The sequence below is a fragment of the Typopeltis vanoorti genome, chromosome 18 (genome assembly GCF_054136105.1).
Source record: "Typopeltis vanoorti isolate ZY-2024b chromosome 18, IOZ_Tvanoo_1.0, whole genome shotgun sequence".
NCBI lineage: Eukaryota > Metazoa > Arthropoda > Arachnida > Uropygi > Thelyphonidae > Typopeltis > Typopeltis vanoorti.
The window spans coordinates 9,540,964-9,563,758 of NC_143566.1; the positions used below are offsets into that span (position 1 = coordinate 9,540,964).

General features: G+C 37.3%; 1 protein-coding gene across 4 annotated transcripts in view; it reads left to right on the forward strand.

The window, feature by feature from the left end:
• LOC150096480 (uncharacterized) overlaps nt 1–22,795 on the forward strand; it is a 245,833-nt gene that overhangs the window by 138,594 nt on the left and 84,444 nt on the right. The gene's annotated exons all lie outside the window — the stretch shown is intronic.

The following is a 22,795-nucleotide window of genomic DNA, read 5'->3' on the forward strand; positions in this document are numbered from 1 at the left end:
AAAATATACCACTTCCTCATGTCAGTGTCTCCAACCTCGCCCTTCTTATATTCATCCTTAACCCTCTCATCTACAAGGCTGCATATGCCACTCAGTTTTCAGTGGGATCTGCCATATAAATCGAAGTGTGCCAAACCAGATTCCGACATACAGTGGAGACTATGGCATAACATCTTGCCAACTCCTTCCAAGTTCTACAAATTTCAGCTAAGAGAAACGGATCTGTGTCTATTCTGTGACGTTTCAGGTACCTTGGAACACACATATCTAACCTGTCCTGCAAACAAAGTGATAATCACCTATGTCCTGAATACTGCCTCTAGCACCTGTAACTACACACACAGCCAAGAAGACTACTGGAATTTAGTCCACACAGAAGAAAACAGACACAGAACATGCAATTTCCTCTTCATCTGTGCTAAGGCCGTCATCTATAGCTTCTACCTAAAACAGACAAGAAATAACCAGCACCTATCCATCACTGAAACTGCACAAACCCTCATGTATATCCTCTGTCGGAAACTAAAAAGCTGGCTTTTATTGGAACTTGAGTACTTCAAAGAAACAAGAACTGTCTCAAAATTCATAAAGGAGTGGAGTCCAACTGGTACCCTCTTCTGGATTGACGACGACAATACGCTTCATCTGAAAGATAACTCAGACTGAAACTGAACTGTAAATTTTGAATTCATTTATTGCATTCTCTGTTGTATACCCAAGAAGAAAATGTTTCTATCTCTGTAATATATATACTTATATACTTATAATATGTAAATAGTCCTTGTTACCTATTGTCTAATGTATATTTTAACAAGTTAAATAAAAAAAAAATAAAAAAATATCTATCTATCTATCTATATATATCTTTTGATCTACTCCATTATCACCATCCAATTTCTGATAATTATTCCTTCAGTTATTTGGACACATCTGCAGAATGAGTGAGGACCAGAAGATAAAGACATTCATGTTTGGTATTATGGATGGTGTAAACAGAAGAGGTAGACCATACAGAGAATGGATAGACGACATATTAAGGAGTGGTGTGGAATAGGTTTACAGAAACTGCGACACTGTGCACTATACAAAAAAAGGTGGAAGAAGATAGTGAAGGAGGCATCGGACACCAGCGGGTAGTGAGCCATGGTTTGTGATGATGACGACGAATTCCTGATAAATCCCTCATGGGGTACTGGCTATTAAGATAGTATTAGATGAAAAGTGTACATCATTACTAACTGCCTATTGACAGTTTTCCTCCATATTAATATGCATATCTGTCAGGACTCCAGTATTGTCAGATATTTTTCAGTCTTCTAAGACCTTTTTTACTGTATTAATCCATTAGATCTGGGACTTTTTCCTGCCATTCTGACAAAAAAAAAAAAAAAAAAAACCTTTCCTCTCTTATTCTATTTAAGTTCCTGAATACTAAGAATTCCTGAATTCTATTCCTGAATACTAAGAGTGTCAAGTTCTTTCTTAATATCATTGCTTTAAATGGGAACAAATGGCCATAGATACTGTCTCTTCACTCTCTCTAATCTTTCTTAAAACTCTCATATCTGTGGTCTCCAGTCTTTAACCAAGTATTTTATTTTTAATCCAGCTCTCAAGATCCATAAGAGCTGGGTTAAAAAAAAAATACGTGGTCAAAATTGGCCTGAACACCATGTTGTGTATAGCTAGCTTAGTGTGGATTTGCAAGGGGCAAATAGTAGTGGTGGTTTGAGTCAGTATGATGTGAGGTAGAGGTGAACAAGATCAAATATATAGTTGGGTGTTGCTATAGACACCTTGGTAATGACAATATCTTGGTAATGGAGAGAGTAATGAGAAGGAAATATATAGGCAAATTAGCTTGGTTAACAATGAATGAGTGATCATTATGGGGGACTTTAATTATGGTGATTGAAATGAAGAAACTGCATCTAGTGGGAAAAGAGAATGAATTTCTGGAATTTTTTAGAGACAACTACTTCATCAGTATTTTAAAAGAGGGTATATGAGGATCAAGGATTTTGGATTTGATCAATCACCTCACCAGATGAAGTTATTATGAATGGGGTGTCAAATCTTCCACTAATTGGTGAGAGTGACCATGAGGTGATCACTTGACCACTTAGGATGACCAGCCATATGAGGCCTTAGAAAAGTATATATGTGGAGCTATAGGGCTAGTGATTATGAGAATCTCAGGACACAACTTGCAGCAATAACATGGAATGAGGAACTGGATGTAAAGGAATTCCTTGCCACTTGGACCCTATTCAAGAACTATTCGAGGGAGGCAATAGCAGAATGTATTCCAAGGATCAGTAGGTTAAGCAGAGCAGGTCTGAAATGGATGGATGAATGAATGAATGAATGAAGAGATAAGACATGCAGTTTGGAAGAATGTATTATGGAAGAAGCACGAGATCAGGAGTAACAACCAGTTGCATGAGGAGTACAATGAGCAGGCGAGGTAAGCAGCAGTTAACTTAAAAAAAATCCCAGGGAGTTTTTTCGATATGATTATGGAAGAATGACACTGATTAGTGAAAATAGTGGAATGATAATCACTGCAGAGGGTATAGTTTCAGTATTTAATGAGCAGTTCATAAAAGTATTTCATTCTTGTGAAGATGATATCATGAGAACTTGAATGCAGTGGATAGGGAGGAGGAGGAAGAGGAGGAACTGTTAGTAAGTGAGCATGAGGTATTTGAGGAATTGAATAAACTTCATAATAATAAGGCTGTAGGACTAGATGATGTTTCACCACATGTAATGAGGGAATGTTTTAAAGAGTTAACAAGAGCTTGGACATATCTTTTTTTACATGAATCTTGCGCTAAGTCAAGTTCCATGTAAGTGGAAAGAGATAAAATTATTACGCTTCATAATGGAGGTGATAAGACTAAGACATTGAATTATAGGTCAGTCTGTGTGTCTGAAGTTGTGGTTAAAGCACTAGAGAGATTAATTAAGACCAAGATTCAGAACTGGATTAACAACAGCAAAATACTCCTTGATGGATAGCATGAGTTTATTAACAGAAGATCATGTTTTAGCAGTCTGCTTATTTATTATGACAGGGCGACAAATGCATTGGATAAGGATGATGCATACCAGTGGTATATTTAGATTTTGAAAAGGCCTTTGATAAATTTGTACATGACAATCTGGAACAAATTAAATTGGAACAAATGGGGCTAAATAGTAAATTAGTACACTGGATTGGAGATTGACTGTCTAAAGAGGAGCAGCATCTCAGAAGAGGAAAATTACTGGTGGTTTGTTCTGAGGATCTGTTTTGGGACTGTTGCTGTTAATAATAATATGTTTGTATGGTAACGATATTGGGAGAAGTCTGAATGGTGATATGCAGTCATTTGCAGATGAGGCAAAGTTGGGAGAACTATGAAAAGCAGAGCAGAAGCTGTGACTTTGTAAGGGGACTTGAATACACTGGCTAAATGGGCATGGGGTTATCAGTTCAATGTTACAAAGAAGGTTTTAAAATTTGGAGAAAAGATGGGATATAGATCACACAGTTGGTGGAAATATCTTGGAAGAGGTAGAGAAGATGAGAGATCTGGGAATGATTGTGGACAAGGACCTAAAATTTCAGGAACATGTTGCTAAAATTGTGAGAACAGCACAGTAGACTACGGGAATGATGCATAGGCCACTGATGTGTGGAACTAAGGATGTTACGGTATAAATTCCATTGTATAAGATATTGATCAGGCCACATATGGATTACTGTGCACAGATTTGGTCACCTGACTTTTAAAAATATAAAGATGTATCAGAAAGAGTCCAGAGGTGATTAACTGAGATGTTTTCTGATCTTGGGAATGTTGAGTATGATGACAGATTGAGAAATGCAATTTGCAGAAACTAGTAGATAGGAGGTGGGGGAATGATTGAGGACATATAAATTATTACCATATTATTACCAGATTAATATAATTAATCTGGTAATAATTATAATCTTGATTATCTGATTTCAATGAACTGTGAATATGCTTATCTAGAAAAATAAAACTAACAGATACAGGCTTTTGTTTTCAGACATGCATTAAACTGAAGAAAATGCAATGCCATGAATGCAACTGAAATTTTGTGAAGATTTAAGTCATTCATGAAAGAGAAAACATAATTGCATACACACCATGTGATATAATGTTTGGAGTTTTCCTTCTATTTTTGATGATAAAATATCAGTAAATATTGAAGTTAGATGAAAAGGAAATGGGTTGTGTTGACAATAATGATGGAAAATAATTGAATGGCTGCAGAAAGATGAAAGCTTAAATAAACCTACCACTGAGTTCAATAATGGGATACATTATGTTGTGATGTTTTCATAATGATATTTGTTGTGATACGCTGAGGAACACAAGGGCCAACTTAGTAATATATCATCATCAATTTCCTGATATGTATCCTTAAGGGGGTGTTTGGGCAGGCTACTATGACAGCACTATGTGATTAAGTTTACATTACTAATAATCTCCTATCAACATTTTATTATTATCATTATTAAGAGAAACCTCCAGGGAGTTAGGGAATCATTGAGGGAGGCCACATACTACACACACCAACTATCATACTTATTCTTGAATTCATTCACACTGCTTGCACTCACAACATCCAATGGCAATCCACTCCAATTATGCACCATTCTATGAGAGATCTAGTCCTTGCCCCTTCTTAGTGGCATTAATTCTCAGCTTCCAAGGATGTCCTCTTGTCCTTTTCCTATCCTCCATAATTTTCCTCCAAATTAGTCTATTAGTTGTCAGCACTCCAATATTGGTATCAACAGACCTTACATGGAGTCAAGAGACTCATTGTCGTATCTAAATTTTTGTTCTTATAAGGTACTTCTGACAGAATCAATCCACCTAAAGTCAAAATGGCTTTTTCTTGCTATCTCGACATCAAACAATTGTTTTGCTAACCTTTCTTCTGCCATTCTATTTAAGTTATCATAAAACCTTAGATTAGCCCTGCTTCACACATTCTTGGAAGCAAGAAGCAAGTTAACTTCACAAGACTTAACACTGTAAACTTATTAGAATGTTTTACTATTCAGTGTCCAGAAATGAAAAAAAAAAAAAAGGGCAGGAGGGGGAGAGAGAACACTCTTCTCCTTTTGTATTATTACTCACTAAAAACATTGAGATTTAAAAATAAAGAAAATTTCAAAAACTTCAGGAAGGATACTATAAATTGTTATTAGAATCCATAGAGTCAACAGATTCGTTGATTCCATGGATTCTAATTTCCAACTCCTTCCATTGTGTGAAAGATCGAACATGGGCCACACTAGATTCATGGTCAAATATTTTAGGATTAAGTTTCCACTACATGTTGAATCCATCTGCAGAATCAAAATTTGAATGACTTCTATCTGCAAATAGTCTTCAACAAAAGTTTAAATCTAGACTCTGAACTAAACATACATAAACAATACAATAAATACTTTTTCAACAGTTTTGATAATTATCCAATGGATATAAATGTGTAACAGATTAAAAAAGCTAATGATGAATCAGGCATGTTAACATTTTTTAGGGTAAAAACGGAATCGTGCCTGTTAATTTTTATACACTGCATAAATGCATTGAAAGGGTTAAGCAATGACGATGACCTTAGTTATGTGCAAACTTAAAACAAACAAACAAAAAAAAAAAAAACAATACGTTTTTGCAAATGTGTACTGACTGTTTGGTACTGCTGCTGAGATGGGGCTGCCGCAGTAAAATCAATAAACCAATAAAGAAATCACCGTGCCATGCGTTTTATTGTTTTATTTTTAAGAATTTGAATTATAGTATGATTATGGTTGTGATAAGTATAGTTGTTAAAAATTAATTATTAATTAAGTAATAAAAATTATTAAGTTAACATAAATAAAAGAATCATCGAAAAATAAAATTGTGTCTCATGTGAAAACCCCAGAAAAGGGCCGCCCCATGGTGGACTCTCCCCTCCACTCCTCCCTAGCTATGCCACTGCCTGGCCTATAACAGCATCCTAATAGATATACTATTTTACTGCTCTCAACTTCAAACTTAACAGCTTCAAAATGTTTTAGAATTTGACTCTTGAAGCATACAATTCTTCTGCTACTATTAACAATACTTCTCCTCCTCTCTTCATCTTTCCACCCTTTCAGAAAATTCTATATCCTACAATTTCAAGTCCTGATAGTATGTCATCCTCAGTCAACAAAGTTTCACTTATGTTAATTATCTTTGGGCATACTGATTCAATCAATGTTATAAACTCAGCCTGTTTATTTCTGATGCTCTGTACATTAGTAAACAAGCATAGCAATTCTCCACAATTTGAGGCCATCAAATGAAGACGATCACTCTTTGCTCTCTCTCTCTTCATTCTTCAATTAAATATTTCAATTTCCAATACAGTATTAAGGGAAAAATTCAAGAGTTGATCAAATACTTTAATTCATAATACGCTTCATTTAAATAATTTTAATAATAAATAAAAATAATAATAAAAAATAAGTTTAATAATAATAATTTCTATCTTATTCCATATAAATTTATTCATCTGAATTCCAACTATACCAGTTTTACTAATTCTGTTGTCTATTTTCCTATTTAATTTACCATCTTAACTAAAAACCATGCCTAATTAGTCGAAATGTTTTACTTGTTCTATAGATTCTCCATTCAGGATACAAGTCTTCATTCAGGAGACTTGTACTGGATTTATTATTATTATTATCATGATTCAGGATTCCCCATGGACTCATCGTGAGAAGCCCACCATAGAAAACAGTATCATACCACTCCTTGAACTCATTTATTGTTTGTGCTTTCGCCACTCTTTCAGGTAACACATTCCACAATTCATCCATTCTCCATACAAAGAAATCACTCCTCACCCTCTTGCTAATGACTTCCTTTTGCAACTATCAGGGATGACCCCTTATCCTCGCTTATTTCCCCTGTTCCACCAAACAAAAGAACTCCCCAGTGTCAATCCTGTAACTACATCTCAACAGTTTAGATGTCTGAATCATATCACCTTTCCTTCTTCTATCTACAAACTTTGCAGTCCACATTATCTCAGTCTCTCTTTATAAAGAGCTGAGATTAACATATCTATTTTTGATATCAGGGTTAATACTACTATCCTTTCATAGCTGCAGTTGTAGTCAAGGTATTGGTGAGAGTGACTAGGAATAGAATACAAGATTGGTTTGATGGACATAGGATTCTTTGTGATGGTCAGCATGGATTTATAAAGGGTAAGTTTTGTTTTATCAATTTATTTGCACTTTATGATAAGGTAACAAGTGTGTTAGGGGAAAATCACATACAGTGATATTCTTGGACTTTTCAAAAGCATTTGATAAGTTAGTGAACAAGCTACAGAGGATGAGAATGGTTAGTATATTGGTTAGATAAATCAGAGGATTGTGTGCGATAGAGCAGTGTCTCAGAAAAGGAGGGTAATCAGTGGCATGCCCCAGGGTTCTGTTCTTGGGCCCTTGATGTTTAACTTCTTTGTAAATGATAAATCCTGTATATTTACTGAGGATCTTCAGTTGTTTGCTGATGATTTGTTATGCTGTCCTCAGAATTTTAGCAATGTGTCATGTAAATTTTAGATTTCTAGCTGCCATTGCCTCCAGATCCCTTATTTTTTCTACTGCCTCCAATATATTTCCACCAATTATATACTCTGCATCCCGTTTTTTGTTTACTAGATACTTTGCAATATTAAAGTGGCAACCATATGTGCCCATTCACTGTCTATTGAAGTCCTCTTATAAAGCCACATACACCTACTCCTCCAAACATTGCATCAACTGAATGCAAAGAACTAAATATCCCTATTCAAAAGGACCACTGCTGTTTAACATACAGGTTAAACAGCAGTGGTCTTAAAACAAACCCTTGAATCACACCATTAGTGACTTTCGTTTTCTTGGATATTACTCTCCTTCCCTCAATACAACAAATTGCTGATACCTGTTAGATAGCCAATCTCCAATCTAATGCACTAAGGTAATATGCAACCCCATCCATTCTAGTTTAACTATCAGCTTATGTGGCAAAAAGACTGTAAAATCTAAATATACACTGGTGTCCAAAAGCTAAGGACAAACTACATTTTTACCTGTATATAAAAGAATTTCATGCAAAAGTTACAAATTTCTAAGGACATAGTTAAGGAATTATTGTACAGTGCTTATAGAAAACTATGCAGAGAGACATTTCATTATGTAATATGTCCACCCCAAACTGTGATGCCACTCTCACAATATCGTTCCACTTAGCACCAAATGATTCAGAAGTTCTTGAAGTACTGGCCCACTCCTTCTTCAGATCAAGGAAAAGGCCTTCTTTGTTTTCTGGAGGGGAATTTCGAGCAGCAATGCACCTCCCAAATGTGTTCTATGAGGTTGAAATCTGGGGAGCATGTTTGCCAATCGATTTGATTAATATCCTCAGTCTCCAGAAGTATTTCCACTGCTCATGTATGATGTGGCATGGCATTGTCATCCATAAAAATTAATTCTTCACTTACAGCACTTCGGAACAATCGAACATGACATTGAAGAACTTTTTGTAATATCATTCACCAGTCATAGTCCCTTTTTCCAGCACTTGTAGCTTGATTCTTCCATTAAGCATAATGCCTCCCCGCACCATGCTCCCAGCACTGCTGTATCTATCCCTTTCAAGAACATTCTCATAATGGTAAGCAGTACCACTTTCACACCAGATCAAAGACTACAGCAACTCACACCTGTAAAGAGTACATTAGCCGATTGGTGTCTTGTCCAATTTTTATGGATACAACACCACAAAACATTTTCTGTGATGAGCTGTGGATAAAGGGATTTAGACTACAGGCCTATGGAAATATAGGCCTACTTGTCGCAGAAGTCTTGCATCAGTATGTCAAGATATCTGTGTACCTGTGCTTGAATGGAGCCAACTTGCAAGCTGATCTTCTGTGGTGCATAGATTATGTTTTGCTGTTATGACCAAAAATCTGTCTTCATGCTTTGTGGTAGAGCAAGAGTGGCCTCTTAGCAAATGTCTGGAACACATTCCATTGGTTTGGAATGCTGTCCAGTACTTGGATACAGTGCTATGTGAGATTCTAAACTCAATGGCAATTTCAGTAATTCTGTAGCCTTCTTCAAGTTTTCCAATTATTCTTCCCAGTGTGAAATCATCTAATTGATGTCTTTGAGACATTACAAGACATCCAAGTTTGCAAATTTATTTTTTAATGAAAAGAGCTTCTTTCAAACACAAAGCTTTTAGTTCAATCATTTGTGTTTTATCCTGTTGCGTGCTACAACATGATCTCTTTGCATGCAATTCGAAAATTTGAATGTATACCTTCTTTCTACTCGAAATCATCAGTTGTACAAATTGTCACAAGCTGATTCATCTAAATTTGTGGTTGTAATCTTCAGAAATAGTGTTCATACTTAGGTTTTGGATACCAGTGTACTACTGTCTAACCATCTCCCTTGTCCAATACACCTGTAACCTTTAAACTAAACATATTTGGTCGTTTTATAATTAAAATACAAACTTATTTATTACTGACCATTTACAAAACAAACTTGCATTAGAGCCAACCAGTTTCGCCAGCAAACTATCTGGCTTTTTCAAGGCGTTTACGGAGACATAAAAACTAGTAAATGCAAATTGAAAGGAACATAAAAAACGTTTTTTTTACACCTGTAACCTTATTGGAATAAGTGAGCAGATTATTAAAACATGATCTTCCCTTCCATGCTGTCCATCAGAGAATTTCTCAGTTGTCCTTTCTTTTAGTGTTACACGGTGATCAGCATTCATTTTACACAAATTATGGACTCTACCACTGACAATGAATTGATCAACAGTTACTTTACTGGCCTGACCTCTAATGAAAATAAAATAAAATTACAATAAATGAATAAAATAAAATAAAATAACTACATCAAAGCTATATTCTATTTAAGACAACATTAGAGAAACATTCTTTCATATAGATAGTTTTGTTACAGAAAAAATGATGTCCTAATTTAACATGACAATTGTTATATTAGATTTAAGATCCTGGATTACCTATGATCCTATTTATAATTAATTCTTAGGGAAAAAGGTTAAGTGGGTAAATTTTATGTGCCTTCCATATTCTCGGGATTTTTAGACCATCATTATTGTTAAGATTAGGGTGGTTGATAAGAATCTCACAGGCCTCCTTAAATTTACTTCATACGATGTTTTGGTGTGATATAAACAACAGGTGCTTTTCCAGTCAATTCTATATAAAGTGTTCAGGGCATGATCAGAAAGACCAGCGTGACCATAGTTATATTTAATGTGTCGTTTAAGTTCCTTTTTTCTGATAGGAATTGTGCATCGCGTTTCCCTTATATAGGGCAAATTACAAGTGTAGTGAATACGGTATACTCCAGGGTGGGCCAGCGGAGGGAGAGGATCCTTGGATAAGTTGAGTAAGTTCTTTAATTTTGCAGGTGGTTTAAAGGTGGCTTTAAGGTTGTATTTCTGTAGTATTCTGTTTATTTTATCTTATATCCCTTTAATGTATGGAATGGTTACAGTTTTATCGTAGTCTAATTTATTTTTGTTTTTAAGTGAGGTCTTGTACAGAAGTTTGTTGATAGCATTTTTTGGCTGTAACCATTTTTAGTAAGGTATTGCTCATAATTTTTAATTCATCTTAACTACTTGTTCATTGGAGCAAATCCTCAAAGCCCTGTTTTTTTAGTATTAATGACTCCTAGTTATTGTGTTGGGTGGTGGTAGGAGTTTATGTGTATATATTGGCCAGTTTGTGTCAGTTTTCGTAAATAGTAAAGGAAAGACCGCCAGAAGGAAGATGTGTGACAAGTGTATCTAGAAATGGAAGTGTGTTCTGCTTTTCAATCTCAATTGTGAATTGTATGCATTTGTGTCGTTTGTTTAGGTGGCTGAGGAAAGTATCTAATGTCTGGTGGCCATTTCGCTATCTGGCCCCATGGCCACCAGACATTTTTACTGTAACAAAACTATCTTTATGAAAGAATGTTTCTCTGATGTTTTCTTAAATAGAATATAGCTTTGATCTAGTTAATTTATTTTATTTCATTTATTTTTATTATTATTACTATTACTATTATTACAGGCAACTCCAGGGAGTCATTAGACTCATCGAGGGAGGCCGCAAATCATATTCATCACAACTGTTCAACATTCATACAGTATCTATCATACCTCGCCTTAAACTCATTCACTGTCACAGCATCCACCACAGACTCAGGGAGCGCATTCCACTCATTCACTACTCTAAAAGTAAAGAACCCAGCTCTAACACCTTTACTAGCCTTTACTAACAACACTTTTGCCCAGTTTCCATGGATGTCCCCTAGTCCTCCCACAACCAGCCCTGTTCTCAAAAATATCTTCTGAATTAATTTTATAGAAACCCTTCAGTAATTTGAATGTCTCAATCATATCTCCCCTCCTCCGCCTATCAACCAATTTTTGCAACCCACAAATCCTCAACCTGTTCTCATAAGGTTCATTCCACAGACCTGCTATCATCTTGGTCACTCGCCTCTGGATCCTCTCCACCTCCTCCCCATCAAGAAGAAACTTAGGTGACCATATCTGGGCACAGTAGTCGAGATGGGGTCTTATCAAGGCTCGATACAGAGGAACAATAACCTGCTTGTCAACGTATTCTTCAGCAACCAAGTGATTTGATGAGCTGATTTGGCCACTTTTGCAATGTGTCCCCTAAATTTCAATTCCTTATCCACCAACACTCCTAAATCTCGTGCCTCATCAATTTCCTGGAGCACAGTTCCACCAATGCAGTAAACTGCCACCAATCTTTTCACCCCAAAATGCATAACCTTACATTTTGCCACATTAAATTGACATCCATTCTCCTTAGCCCAGACCTCCAATCTATCCAAATCATCCTGCAAAATTTTGACGTCATCTGCATTCACTATTGCCCTACCCAACTTCGCATCATCCGCAAACAAATGAACTGTTCCTCTCAGATCCTTTCCTATATCATTAATGAACAAATTAAACAGCAGTGGTCCAAGAACAGATCCTTGTGGCACACCACTAGTCACAGGCCGTCTTGTGGACTCTACTCCTGAGTAAACTACTCTCTGATATCTCTCCGTCAGCCACCCTTCTATCCATCTCACCAACCCTATGTCCATCCCCACATGCTGCAATTTACTGATTAGAATTCCATGTGGTATCCTGTCAAAGGCCTTAGCAAGGTCCAGTAGAATCACTGTAAACCCATTACCCCTATCCAGTTCAGCCATCACTGTGTTATAATACGTGAGCAAGTTACTGAGGCATGACCTACCCTTCACAAAACCATGCTGTCCCCGATACAGTATCCCATTTTCTTCTATCCAATCTTGTATTTTCCTCTTGACTATTTTCTCTAAGACCTTGATAATGATTATTGTTATGCTGATTGGCCGGTAATTTTCAACAACAGCCTTGGAACCACCTTTGTGCAGCGGAACTATTTTCCCCTCTTTCCACCCCATTGGGACTGACTCAGACCCGAGGCTCAAATTAAACAAAATGGTCAAGGGCACTGATAATTCTTTAGCTGCTTCACATACGACACGAGCTGGTATACCATCCAATCCCACAGATGTATTGACAGTGAGGTTCTGTGATAGACTAGTTACCTCTACTTCATTCATCACAATTCCAGTATAAGCTGTTGGTTCTTCCATTCCTGCAAGGTCACCACCTGGATGATATACTCTTGCAAAGTGCTCACTCAGTAATTCCACAATATTGACTGATTCGGTTACCTCCCTACCCTCAGTATTTTTTAAGGTCATTCTACCATGAGCATTTTTCCTTTTACTTGCAACATATTGAAAAAATTGTTTGGGATTCTCTTTAGCCTGCATGGCCAATTTTCTTTCGTAATCTGCTTTTGCTTTTCTTACCACTCTTGTTACCATCCTGGCCTGAGCTTTATACTGTTCCTGCACCTGATGGTCACCTTTCTCCTTAAATTCCCTCCACAATTGTTTCTATTTTTGCAGCTCAAGCTTAATAGTTTTATTCATCCATTTAACCCCTACTTAATTTATTATTCGGACTCTTGGTATACAGTCAACCATTGCCTCCTGCAAAGGTTGACTGTATACCAAGTTCTTAACCACCTCCCATGCACTATCAACATCCAGCCCTTGCAGTTTTACATGCCATGGCACTGAGCCAAGCACACACCTAAGCTTGTCATACTTACCAGCCTGGTAATTCCGCATGTACCCTGTCTTAATTGTAAATTCCACTCCTTTAGCCACCTCCCAAATCATGACCTTATGGTCACTCTCACCAATTGGTGGCAACATGGTCATTTTCGTTACAGCCACATTCTCAGTTGCAATTACAAGGTCCAGCACTCTCTTCCCCCTGGTATTTTCCACTACATGTCGCCGTAGATAGTTGTCCCTTAATAACCGCATAAAATCCAATTCCTTCCTCCCATGTGCCCTCTCCTCTTTCCAGTCAATGTTACCATAATTGAAATCACCCATAATAATTACCCTCCGTCCACTCATTTCTTCTATTTGCCTATGCATACTATCCCCACCATCTATTCCATCACTTGGTCTATAGCAGCACCCAATTGTATATTTTGTTCTGCTAGATTCTATCTCACACCAAACAGCCTCAAATGTGCTCTTTTCTCTATCCTGCAGTTCAACTTCTATACTCCTTGGCTGCAGCTCATCAGCTATCATCAGTAACACTCCTCCCCCCCCCTTTTTTATTCACCCTGTCACTCCTGAATACGCTATATCCGTCGCATTCAATCCCACTAGCGTAATCATCTTCTGTCAGCCATGTTTCACTAATACCAACAACCTGTGGCCTGGAAGTGCCAACCATGGTCAAAAACTCTTCCTTCTTGTTCCTAATACTCCTGGCATTAGTGTACATGAATTGCAGAAGCCCATTTGTCCTATCCCTACTTTGATGCCTTATACTAACTATCCCATTCTGATTTGTTGTCCTTCGTACTCGCTCGGGCATAATATACTTATTCATACACTCAACTGCCTCCCTAAAGTCTACATATCTACTCCCCCCCCCTTAATAAATCTAGTTTCCCTAAGTCTGTACATCCACTTCCACATCATTCATCAACATTTTTTCAAGTCTCTGTACACCAACTCCATTCAAATGTAACCCATCCATCTTATATGAGTCCTTTCGCCCATCAAACTCGATCCACACATCCAGAAATTCCACACCACTCTCCATGCATAACCCACGCATAAAGTCATTGCAATTATGGCCCTCCTTCTAAACACTTCACTGTCATACCGCAGTAAGATACTCACCATCTTAACTCTCTCACTTTTCTCTTTTGCTACCTCAAATAATTCCCTCACATCCTCTATCATTTCCATTTTGTCCTCTTTCAAATCATTTGTTCCTGCCACGATTATCATCTCTTTCACCCTCTGTTTTTGCAGTCGAATAGATTCGCTGACGTCCTTTTATGTTCGCACCCGGCTGGTACGACTTCGTTAAACTCTCAACTATTATACCTCTTAATAGCGAATCCCCATACAGCACTCGCTCCTTCATTTTATTGATGTTTACGAACATTCTATTATTTGCTGTCACAGACTTTCGCCAGTTATTTGTCGGTACGTTCAGCACACATTTTTCCATACACTCCAGTTGCCTTTTAGCTCTGTGTATCGCACCGTTCAAACAGGCAATTTCACTATTTGCATTTATCTCACCATTTTCATTATCAATCAAATCATCCATTCGTTCTGTATTTCTACCTTCATTTACACTTTCAACGACGCTCTCACACCTATCTGGCACTACCACGCAATTCTCTAGCACACCGCCATTTTCTACATTCTGACTATCGTTAAGGATATCACTCTCGCCACAAGAAACACGCTCGAAATCCTCATTCTCTTTACACTTTCTGCACATATTAACTCCACTATCACTTTCTAACCAGACTCCCATCACTCTTAGCAAGGCATACATCTCACAGACAGCACATTGCATAAATTCGTTTACATCAAAACTCTTAAACAAACATGGCGACCTGGCCGCCATTTTTTTTCTTTATCGGTGCCATATGTACGCTATCTCATCTTAAAATTAATAATTAAAATAACAGAAAACACGCAAAAATTGCACAGACACACTAAGAAACAAAAAGCAAACAATACTACTTAAAATTCTAGTAAAATTTCTAATGTTAACACAAAATACTTCTAATCTTTTCAGGAGCTCTCGACAAGCCGACGATCTAATCAGTGCGACACCAAGCGACAAACAATTTTATTTATTGTAATTTTATTTTATTTTATTTTCACTAGTGGTCAGGCCAGTAGAATAACCGTTGATCAAATCATTGTCTCTTCAGCATGCTGTGTGAAATATAATTTAGCTTGTCTTTGTATATACAGGGTGTTCGGGATAAATTTGACAGTTTCGTAAGGAAAAAGAAAATCTTCTTTGTATCTATTAAATTTAATGAATTGACAAAAAACATTACAGGCAGAGTTAATTACAATACTATCAACAAGATTTACTCAAAATAACCACCATTAGCATCGATCACAGCTTCAATCCTGCTTCGGAACCTCGAACAAGCTGATGCTACAGTCTCCCTGGGAAGGGCCGCAAAAACTGTTTTAATTTTATCCATTAACTGGGCTTTTGTATTACTGGAAGTGCGATTGGTGTCTTTTTCAACTGCGCCCCATACAAAATAATCCATGGGGTTAAGTCTGGGGAGTTTGGAGGCCAAACATTTGGACTGGTGAAGTCGTAGAAATTTTCAGACAACCATTTTTGACTTTTCCCAGAGGTGTGGCAAGGGGCCGAATCCTGCTGCCATACATACGGCCTACCATTGGCTACCCTTGTTATCCAGGGCTTGACTACAGTGTTTAGCAACTCCACGTAGCCATCTGAAGTCAACCTGAGGCCCTCTTGGAAAAAATGCGGAGGCATCACATTGCCTTCAGAGGATACACATCCGAAAACCATCACAGTTTGGGGAAATTTAGTCTGCATTACACGAGGAATGTCCTTTGTACTGTATGCAAGCCATCTGTTATTCTGCGTGTTGTGTTTTTGATCCTGGCAAAAGTTTTTCTCATCGGAAAAGAACCAGATTGTTTGTGGTTCCGCAGGATGTTTCACTTTGCTTAGAAGTTTCTTCGCGTTTATCAAACGTTTTTCACGGGCCTTTTCTGTAAGCAGCTGACCTTTGCGGCGCTTGTATGAGTAGTAGCGGAGGTCTTCATTGAGTGCAAGCTTCATAGTAGAGGCTGCAACATTCATTTCACGTGACAAAGCCCGAATTCCAATGCCAGGGTTCTTCAACACCTGTTCCTGCAGATTTGCGAGGAATTCTGCTGTACGAACGCAATCAGATCGTCTGCTAGGGATCTTTCTTCTTGCTACATCCTCTTAGTCACCATTGCAAGTCTCTAGTTCATGCCTGATTGTTTTTACTGTATTCAGGGAGCATTGGGCAGCAGTCGAAATATCCTTATTTTGATGGCCGGCACGAATCATCATGATACAAGTTATTCTCTTCCATGATTCAGGTGGGTTCCAGCTATCCATTCTTTCTGACATCTTGTATATGAATGAAGAAGGGTCCAACCTTTTAAATGAAGAGAAGTGTGTGTTAATACATGTAACTTACGGAAAAATATAATTAATTATAAATATGTCAAATTAATCCCGAACACGCTGTATATGTGTGTATACTCCAGATGATGAAGTATACCTTTTGACCTCCTTAATATGAAGGTCAAAATGTCAGGAAATTAAAATAATTATTTATAACGTGGTTGTAGAGGTCATAATTTGTGTAAAATGAATTTCTCAGTTGTCAATATAGTTCTGGATATTAGTCCTAATTAACCTCTCCAACACCTTCAACCCAGATTGGCCTATCATTTGATGCTTGGATCTTATAGCCTCCTTTATGAGGTGGTACAAACTTGCCTTTCTTCCACTTTGGAACAGGGTGTCACAACAGATGTCAACTCCCTTGTGCATTCCCTCAAAACACTTGGTGCTATATCATCAACTCCCATACTCTTATAAATATTAAGTTTACTCAATTCCCCATATACCTCTTGCTCACTCACAGACACTCCCCCCCCCCTTGTCTTTTCTACTGCATTCAAACTCTGCATGATGTCAAATTCGTAATAATAAAGTACCTTTATTATTACGAACTGCTCATTTAATAACTATATCCTCTGCAGTGGTTATCGTTTTGATTTTTTTTTTTTTTTTTTCACCAACCAGTATCACCCCACCATTATCATTCTTTCTTCTACTCGGTACATTCTGAAAGAATGTTTTTTTTTTTTTTTTGTCATTGGCTAACTGCTGCTCATACTACACTTTTCTACCCTTCCCAACTGACCGAGTCACTTCCTTGTCTGCTATCCCTTATGCAACTGATTATTGCTGCTCATCTTATGCTGCATCCATAATGGCTTCTTCCTCCAGACTGCATGCTTAATTTCATCATTCATCCATTTTACACCTACTTTATTTAACCTTCTGACTCTTTGAGTACATTTGGACATTGCTTCTGCTTGATAGTTCTTGAACAGCACCCAAGCAGCATTGATCTTTTCACACAGTCCCTCATTCTGTGATATATCTGCAAACCATCTTTGATCTTTTCATAATCCCCAGTCTTGAAGTTTCACATGCATCCTTTCCTTACAGAAGTACTCATGTAGCTGGCAACCACACAGGTAATCATTTCATGGGCACTCTCACCAACTGGAAGTAGATTCAACACCTTATTTATAATGATACTGATGGGATGAGCAAATCCAAGATCCTCACTCCTTGCATGCCCTATGTTACATGCTACCTAAGGTAGTTTTCTCTCAAAACCTCAAAATTCATTTTATTTACTTCTAGATGTAAAGAAAATGAATGTCCTGTCATCCTATTGTATATCATTAATTAAAATCATCCAATAATGATCAGTCTTTTTCTATTTGCTTAAACATTGCATGGTCACTACTCTACACATTTACCAGATCTGTAGCAGCATCTGACTAAATATTTCATTCTATTCACCTCTATCTCACACCATATTGCCACAAAATTGCTGCTATCATTTTCCTCTTTACATCTCTAACTGCCTGTGCACATCTCCATTTCTTTCATCAAATGATGAAAGAAATGGAGCTGTATGCTTTATGCTTTTTCTATCTTCACAAATAAGACATCATATTCTTCCATTTCTATCCCTTTCAGGATATCATTCTCATTCATCCACATCTCACATATCCCAATAGATTTTGAGTGAACAAACTCAATCTATGTGGCAGTTTTGTTTCCCTTATTTATGATGCTTTTAGCATTTGTATACAAACATAGCAGTTCATTTCTAGATCTTTAACAAGTTCCACTAATACCACTTCTTAGGTGTGACTCATCCATATCCTCCCCCCCACTCCAGCCATTCCCCCCTCTCTCTCTCATTACTAATTCTCAGAAATAACTCTCCCCAGACCCAAATTCTCCCCTGCCCACATCCCAGACCATCCTTCCTTTCTTAACTACTCACACATTCACTTCCTCTTCCAGCATCAGCCTTTCTCGTGTGGTTTCCCCCATCTTCCCCCCATTTCTCTATCATGCACTTGAACATAAGTACAAGACAGACATCTCTTTCATTCTCCTCGCTCATTCCTCCATTCATAAGCACACCTTCAATCCCTCTTTCACATTGCTAATAATGCTCAGATCCATTATCTGCAGTTGTTACTCTCCCTTCCAGCAGCAGCTTCTCTAGATATTGTACAAACCTGAAATCATCCAAATGTAGTCCATCACTTCTATACAGTTCCCATACAACTCATCCCATACATTCACACATTGCACTCCCTTCCTCTTCACATATTTCCACTAACACACCATTCATGATCTTCGTTCTCTGCCTCAACTCATCACTCATACATGGGCAACGCAGTAACTACCTTTCCTACTACATTGTTATCTTTTATTCTCCTCAATAATCTCCTGATATTTTTTCTTACATTTTCTTTCCAACCAAGTCATTTGTTCCAACTACCACTACCAACAGTTTTGTTACTTATTCCTCATATCTAATGCCTCAATCACTCTGCTCATTCTACCTCCTGGAAAACAAACTCTGCACATCCTCTTGTTCACAACACCTCTAATAATCCACACAACCACCATTCATCCCAGTCTTCACTCTTCCATACATATCTACAATTTTCTTCATTTCTCTCTGCATCTACCTCATCTGTTGCCTCATCTTCACCAACTCTGCTTTTAAATCTTGTGTCACTTATTTGCTATCATTCATCATCACTAGCTTTCTGTTGTTTACATCTGCTTTTTTGCTGTCTGTCCTGCTTATTATCTTACTGTTAAGTGCACTCAGTTTTTCACTTCTGTTTTTCTCTCGGTTTCACTTGCCTTCTTAACAGTTGCACTCTCTTTCTCACTGGCTTCCATTTTGCTTAGTACACCATATTCCCTAATCTGATTCAAAGAAGCTTCATGGTTCATCAGCATGTCACACCTCCTGCACACACACACACACACACACACACACACACACACACACACACACACACACACACACACACACACACACACACACACACTTGCTCATCTCTTTTCCTGAACTTCTCCACATAAACATTCGATAACATCTCCCCATGCATACCTATTACACTCGCAGCATCATACCATTCACCTTTTGTCTATTGTTCTGGCCAAGGCAATGGTCTCCCCTCACAGCTATTTTTTCCTAGAGCACTGAACAAGAAACAAAGAATTAAAATAATACAGTCTGAAAAGTTTAACCAAACATGCATGCCAATCACACAGCCACACTCCATCTAAAAATTACACAATATCATTACACTTATAATATAAAATTAATTACTCTTTCTTCAGGCCTTACAGTGCCAATCTTCATACTCTTACCATCTGGTGGCCAATGGCATTTGGCTTGAGTCCATCTTATATTTGCCTGTATATTTTTACTCATGCCAGTTTTTAATTGTGTTCTGTTGAGTGTTGCTGTTTTTTTACTACAAATTAATTGTTGCATATATATATATATATATATATATATATATATATATATATATATATATATATAAACATTTATATTTATATAAGCATTTTATGAACATTTTATTTTATTAATAAACATTTAATAAAAAATTTTATTTTATAAACATTTATATATATATATATATTGTATAATTGGTGTGGTTTTATGGTACAAATTTATTGCCTCTGTTCTAATAGTGTTTGTATCCATTATGGCAGCTAACAGATCTAGCATGTTGTGCCCAGCCTACCATCCAAAGCCTACATTATTTCTAGCATGCTATGTATGTGTTATATATGCATCTCATTCAGTTAAAAATGTGGCAGGTGAGGTGAGGAACAGGAATTTGTATATCAAATGAAGCCAGTGGAAAGTAGTGACACAAGTGTTTCAATATCTTGGAATTTAGCAGCAGTGAGATAATGCGTTGGAAATTGGTGAATGCCAACTTGAGGATACTAGTAGTGTGTTTAGAGGAAAAGGTAAAAGATGTGTCTATGGATATGACCTTGGGCAGTGTGTCACAGGAGATGTTTTGTCTGATGGCCACGATAATACAGGTGAACGCTGGGTGAAAGCAGGATGTGTGGAGAGAGAGAGAGAGAGAACTTCTGAAAAAAGAGATTGAAGGCATGAAGATTGAGTTGAGATTAAGTGAAGAAAACTTTAAGAAAGCCAAGAAGGAATAAGGGATAGAGAGAGAGGGGGGGGGGGAGAAGTAAGGAGAAAGAGATTAGAAGCAGAAAGGATCAAGGATGAAAGTGAGAGAAGAATAAATGAAGCTGTTTGGAGTCATATGGATATTTGATTATTCAGGGTGTGCAGAATAGTGCCAGATTAGTGTGTGCTTGGAGAAACAATAGTGTGGTAATAGTAATGAAGGGAGGTGAAAATATAGAAGAGATAATATTGATGGTTGGCATGAATGACCTGAGAGGTAGCATGAATCCTGCAGCAAGGGATTTGAGATGGATGTTAGTGATATTACTGCAGGAGAGGAACAGTGATAATGAATGACATGATGGTAGGAATGTGTAGGAAGAGAGGTTTGGAATATGTGGATGCATTAAGAACATTTGAGGATAGAAAAGAACTGTATGCAAGAGATGGATTAAATTTGAATGCAGAAGAATTCAGGCATTTGGATAGATCGTTGTTTTTTGGACAAATGAATGTCTTAGGACAGGGGAATTATAATAGCAAGGGTGGAATTGTAGCAGAAATGGCCTCATGTGAGAATAGTGGCTTGAGAAATGTGTGGGTGTTTAATATATTGCAGAGCCAAGTGGAGTATGTGGGAAGTAATAACTATATGAATTCTGGAAATGCACTTGCATTTTCTGTATAAAAATGTCAGGAATAATTAGGAATAAAGGAAATGAGTTTGTGGCATTGATTAGGTAAGTCCCTTCAAAGATTGTTGGTATTGGTGAAACTTGATTAACTGAGGGAAGAGATGTTTTGAGTTTTGATACAGATACAAAGTTAACTCTATTTGGTAATCAGAAAATTTGATAATCATTCTCAGGGGTTCACATTGGTGAGTATAGGCATGACAAACCTGAGATACCTGAGCTAGACCTGATCTTACTTCCTACAATATATACTTGGTATGTCATATCTGTAGACTAGTCTTCTACTTTTTTTTCCTCTGCTCTCTCTTACTTCTTACTACCCCCCCCCCCCCCAATTACTATTAGATCAATTTGAGGATAAGGGGTGACTCTTTCCTCTCAAACTGTAGTTTCCACTATCTACTAAAAAAAGGCAAGCCGAGTTGCTTTAAGGTGGAAGCCCTTCCACTAGGATACCTATCGTCATGCTAGTAGCTTGACATAGGGAAACACATGCTACTTTCAAGTCTCAACAAAATCCAAACTTGGACAGAAAACATGGGAAAAGATTGCAAACTGGAAAAGGTTAAGAAATATTGGAATAAGAAAAACATAGGGAAATATGCTACATGGAACATTAGAAGCATAGCACATAAAGAAGAAGAATTAGATAAAATTTTCATTTGCCGGCCTGGTTGGCTGAGTGGTCAGCGTATCATCCCTCCAGTCAAAAGGCTGTGGGTTCGAATCCTGCCATGGGCATGGATGTTTGTGATTGCCTGTGAAAATACTAATGGTGGGTAGCAGATGGCATTGGTGTACATGGTGATGGTAGTTGTACTTTGTTGTAATTGGTGGATTGAGTGGTGGAGACAAAGTTGTAGAGTAGATGCCCTCCTTCGATGAATCTTTGGACTCCCTGGAGGTGTCATGTAATAATAATAATAATTAAAGGAACAAAAGAAACAACTAATTATCATAATGGAGTGGACAAACAAATATGTGCAAAAGCTGGTATAATGATTTGGATTTATAAATCAATTAAAGCAAAAATGGTTACAGTTACTTGAGGTCATTCCACGACAAAATTTCCAAAATTCATTGCAGAAAATATCATACCTTTTGTATGCTTTTAAGGAATGGTGGGAAGTTTGCGCAATTTCGGAAAATGCTTAATTTTTGAATAAATTGATATTTTGTAGGGACTCTTTCCAGATGAATGGTCATCCATATTACATGTAAGAGTACCAATTTCTATGAGTTATGCTGTTATCATT